Here is a 5,990-nt window from a genome sequence, read left to right as displayed (position 1 = left end):
GTCAAAACGAAAAGGCAAAAAAATTGAAGTGTTTCCCTTACAGATTTCAACAATATCTAATTCGGATTTGAGGCCCTCAAATTGCAGTTTTGTACATGAAATGTACATAGAAAAACTTTTGAAATGTGCCGCCTTGCGATGTATTAATATTTTTTTTATTTTATGCAACAAAACAAAGTTTTTATTCAATTACAATTAACTGAAAAACTTAACTTTTAACAACATGAAGTTGTAATACCCCGAGACCTTCAAAATTATCGGAATTTCCCCGACAACTTCGTTGCGTTGCAACGAGGCGGATGACTTTCGCAAGAGAAAAATCACGAGCGCGAAGCGGGAGGGATTTTTCTGCAAAAGTCCTTACGATCGTAAGCAATCTTGAGGAAAATATCCGATGGATTTTGAAAGGGGGGGGGGGTGGAGGAGACTACCTACCTGGGAATAACTGAAAAATTATTTAAATAATTCTACCCCCACTCTATCGCCAAAGGACGAATACTGCATTTCTGTTGGTTGGCAATGTCGCTGAGGAGAATTACCAAAATAATCATGACGTGAAGGTGTCACGTGACCTCGAATACTGCGCTCTGCGTTAGTGAACACAGGAGGGAGGAAATTGTCACTAAAAATCATTGGTAAGATGATGAAAATTTTGACCTTCATTGAAGTTATTAATCCGTAGTGATAATCACATGTGGATGGGTGAAATAAACATTTTGCTGAAAATATCAGAAAAGTAGGATTTAATTCCCCTGAAATCACGAAATGGGTGCTGAGAATCTCACAGTCGATTTTTTTATTCAATGTAGGTGTTCACATGAAATTTTGGAAAAAAATTGACAAAAAAAAGTCAATAATTAAGGTAGCTATGATTTAAAAAAAATATATTTTTTGTTATCAATAAAGGATCGATCCACAACAAATAGACGACTCGAAAACATCGATGTACGGAATTTGATGCCCGAATTTTTGTATTTGGAGCATTACAGAAAAGTGAAAAATGTATCTACCAAATCATAAATAGAACAAATACAAATAATAGGTGCAGGAGCAATTGACCAGGCACATTAGCGGGTTTCTTAAAAATCGATGGTGGGGCCCTCGCGCGGATTTCCAGCCAATAGCGAAACAGGGTAAAGAAGAATCCTGCCCGATGGATCGTCGAAATATCGTTATTTGTGTGGTGTTTCGATGGAATTTTTTTATTTATTCAATATTCCTGTTTTCTTTGTCTAATCATATCAATAGATTGTGATCTATTTAAACCACAAAAACATGTCATCATCGTTCGTACCTTAATAATTATAACAATATTCAAATTTTACGAAATTGAGACTGCTTTTTTCCTTGAAAATTTATGCAAAAAGAGAAAATCCCGGTGAATGTATGCGCCATTCTGCCAAGTATCCACTGAGGTTTGGCCTCAAAATTTTCTACAATTTTCTTTTTATTTTTCTGGATTCTTATGCATAGAAACGAAAATTTTTCTAATACGAAGCACTCCGTAACATTATTAAGTGTTTTTGAGTCGGAAAAGCTCACTATTAAGTAACGTGTTAAAAATCCTCAGAAAATAAATAGGAAACATAGTTTTTCATAAGAAATTTCCAACATCTTCCGAAAATGGTGGCTTTCATTTTGTTCCCCAACTTGAACTTGATAGTGGAAATCGAAGAATAAAACTGCAAACGTTGATTGCGGACTGTTCTCCACTTTTCTCCCTCCATTAGATATTATTTTAATGAAAATTCAGAAAATTTCGAATCGAAATTATTTTCGAAAAATGTGCGCCCATATGTGTTGCATAGCCGAAAAGAAAATGAAAAGCAATACATAAATCCTTCGAAAATCGATCTTCTTCAGGGTTTTATGTGAAACATGTAATTTATATCCTGTAATTACTATTTTCATTTATTACATAATTGTTGTTAAGTAGTGTAGTAATGCCGGTTCGAGCACAACGTTTTTGGCGTCGACCTGGTCGTTGGGGCCCCGTAGGGGGGTCAGATGAAAGTGGGTGGGTGGGTGGTTGATTAATTCGCGGGATCGCGGTTTAATTCGCGGTTTGATTCGCGGGGTCGCGGTTTAATTCGCGATTTAATTCGCGGTTTGATTAAATAATTCGCGATTTTTCCCCCTCAAAGTGACGAAAGGGTTATTTAATTCGCTGGTTAATCAATTTAATTCGCGGTTTTGTTCTCGAAGACGCTGTACTGACGACCTGGTTAGTCTAATTAATTAACTAATTAATTAACTAATTAATTAACTAATTAATTAAACCACGAATTAAACTGCAACCCTCACAAGAAACCCCCAAGAAATTAATTCAAAAAGAAACACTGTTTTTACTATCATTGTTTTTATTTCACCTTACATAAAAATTGATGTTCATTCCAATCGCCTTCTTTTTACATCAACACCATCACCCTCGTCCATTTGCTCATCCATTGGCTCGTCAATGGACTCTTCCTCCGTGGACTCATCAGCGTCTTCATCACCCCTGAGGAACCAATCATCACGCTCATCTATCGGCTCGTCAATGGACTCTTCCTCCATGGACGCATCAACGTCTTCTTCACCCCTTATGAACCAATATGCATCATTATGCCTTGTGAGGGTGGCCGAAGGCTCCAATGACACTACTACATCACCAGGCGCATCATCGACATGCATAAGCATGATAGCGCTGGCTGTAGCGAGCTCCAGAAATGCCCGATCATACGTATCACCCCAGGCTGCAGGTATCAACACCTGGGGTGTGAGGAGGATGAGCCCATCAATCTGTAACAAAAAAAGAGATTAAAAATTGTATCGATGAAAATTTATCAATCTTTTTTACTAAAGAAATTGAATCCGCTGACCTAATCAACCAACTGATTAATCAATCAACTAATTATGGTGAGCAAGGGTCACAAAAACCAATCAATTAGGGAAAGGTGGGTAAAAATAAAACGATCTTCTTCAAATCCCAATATTTTTCGATTATAAACTAAGATATTGGTATTCAGAAGATAGGCTCAAGCTAACTTTAGACGTTAAGACTAACTGTCATACAATGATAAAAATAATTACTTACGTGAGATTGCTCATAAATCCCCCTCTCATCATTCTCCAGAGGCTCTGGATGTACCTGTAGTCGTTCCTCAGGCTCTGGAAGTTGCGGTTCCTCAATGACTTCCGGCAGGCGATGCTCATCAGCCTGTAATTGAGGACCATTGTAATGATCCTCAGGTTCATCACCACTATCCAAATCCGAATCGTCACCAAAACCCTCATCCCGATTTGGCCTGTTTGGGAACCACACCCCATAGAAATCCTCGCCCAAGAGGAACGTGTGGGAATTGGTCTCCTCGTCTACCACTAAATATCCGACAGGCTCCATATTCAGTGCGATGAAATGGTCTGCTCCGTTTCGTCTGATACGGGAGTCGAGGTAGTGTTGGACTATTGCCCGTGCAACTTGATTTAACACAAATCGTTTTCCGCACTGATGCACCCAAACACACGGACACCACACATTTGGCTCAATCATCACATACCTCCCAAGATTCGCTTCCATCACACCGAAATTGTCCTCAACTTCTTCACGCACAGGATTCATTTTTCACTCGAAGATGTTTTCCACTTAGATGTCGATAGTAAAGTGTCTGCAAAGGTGGAGGGTCAGTTCTCCAAAAACTTCGGATACCCCCCACCAAATGGACATAGTCCTAGACAAATTGTACACATTGTAGTATGAGGAGTTTTTCTAAAAAAATCCTCACTCGGTGTAAAACTGATAGCGATGGAAATGTGATTGTAACACGCGGTCTACTTGGAGACTCACATGTATTTACAACACCAAAATCAGGATGTTTGACAAACTGGAGCAGAGGGATTCTGCAATACCTTATCACACCACAAGGATTACATGGTATGCAGGTCTTTTCCCGAAATCGTTATCTGTTGAAAAACTAATAATGTGTTGGAAGGGAGCCGAGCGCAACCGTTTGTTTACACAGATTTTCTGGTACATTGCAGTTTACGTGGGACCGCATGTGTACTCAAAACCCTAAGAACATGATGTTTGACAAACTGACGCAGTATTTCCGAAAATCGCCATCTGCTGTAAACTGATAAGAATGGAAATGCGTCGGAAGAAGTCCGAACGCAATCTTTTGTTTACATAGACTTTTTCGGTTTACCTGGGAACGCACGTTGTACTCACAACCCTAAGAACATGATGTTTGACAAACTGGAGCAGAGTTTTCGGACCCTTTGATGTCCTATCGCGCCGCAAAGATTAAATGTTATCCTGAACATTTTTCGGCTATTTTTTTCCCCACGAACCAAGAGTGGTGCTATTTTGTTAATAATTTTCCATGAGTCACATGATTCTGTTTCAACCAATCACGTAAGATTTTACAGAGTGTACAAGCGTAGGCACACCCACATATGTATCTATATAAACAAATTTCACCTTGATTTTCCGCTAGTTCTTTAGTGTCTTTATCATGAACAACATGGATCCTAACGCGTGTAAAAGATTATTGAGGTCATTGGAGGATGCGTATGAAATAGTGAAAACGAATAGGAGACCCAGGGAAATTCAACAATGGCTTAATCACATCAGAGGACATTCGAAAGAAATTAATGCATTATTGAAGAGGAGTGCGAGTCATAGTGAGAAAAGACGTTTAACTCACATGTTAGGACGACTGAAAGCGTTCTACGCAAGATTCAGAAACTTGGAAGTGCTAGGAGGAGACTTAAGGGGTAATTTAACTGATAGAGTCCGATGGGAGGACTTACAAAGTGTTTTTGAGGGTCGTATGAGAACAGGAGTGATTATTAACGTGAAAAATCCAGACATACCCAAATTTTTAGATGATGCTAGACGAATGCTCTGTGTACGTTTGAAAAATGCATTGAAACAAGAAGGAAGTTTGAAAGTGAATGTAGTGTTAACGTGTAAATATGAAATTAATAGAGATGAACATCTCATTGAAGAAGAAAAATATTTCAGTACCAAGAATGAAATAATTCTTGATTCAACTGATATTAGGCAGTGGTTTGATGAACACATAAGAGAAAAACTTCTTGTGAAAGCGGATGAGTTCCAGGAAAGAGACTCAGACTGGAGATTAGTTCNATTTTACAGAGTGTACAAGCGTAGGCACACCCACATATGTATCTATATAATCAAATTTCACCTTGATTTTCCGCTAGTTCTTTAGTATCTTTATCATGAACAACATGGATCCTAACGCGTGTAAAAGATTATTGAGGTCATTGGAGGATTCGTATGAAATAGTGAAAACGAATAGGAGACCCAGGGAAATTCAACAATGGCTCAATCACATCAGAGGACATTCGAAAGAAATTAATGCATTATTGAAGAGGAGTGCGAGTCATAGTGAGAAAAGACGTTTAACTCACATGTTAGGACGACTGAAAGCGTTCTACGCAAGATTCAGAAACTTGGAAGTGCTAGGAGGAGACTTAAGGGGTAATTTAACTGATAGAGTCCGATGGGAGGACTTACAAAGTGTTTTTGAGGGTCGTATGAGAACAGGAGTGATTATTAACGTGAAAAATCCAGACATACCCAAATTTTTAGATGATGCTAGACGAATGCTCTGTGTACGTTTGAAAAATGCATTGAAACAAGAAGGAAGTTTGAAAGTGAATGTAGTGTTAACGTGTAAATATGAAATTAATAGAGATGAACATCTCATTGAAGAAGAAAAATATTTCAGTACCAAGAATGAAATAATTCTTGATTCAACTGATATTAGGCAGTGGTTTGATGAACACATAAGAGAAAAACTTCTTGTGAAAGCGGATGAGTTCCAGGAAAGAGACTCAGACTGGAGATTAGTTCACGTAATTAATTTAGAAGTGAACATAAATAAATATAATCCATTGCGCGGAGGATCCAGTTTCGTTGAACTACCTGAATGGATTAAAAAGAAATATGCTGTCGTGAAAGTTCAAAATAAAAACGATGT

This window comes from Diachasma alloeum, unplaced genomic scaffold (genome assembly GCF_001412515.2).
Source record: "Diachasma alloeum isolate Michigan unplaced genomic scaffold, Dall2.0 Dall_scaffold_00274, whole genome shotgun sequence".
NCBI lineage: Eukaryota > Metazoa > Arthropoda > Insecta > Hymenoptera > Braconidae > Diachasma > Diachasma alloeum.
The sequence above is the reverse complement of the archived record's forward strand: the minus strand, read 5'-3'. Positions refer to the sequence as shown.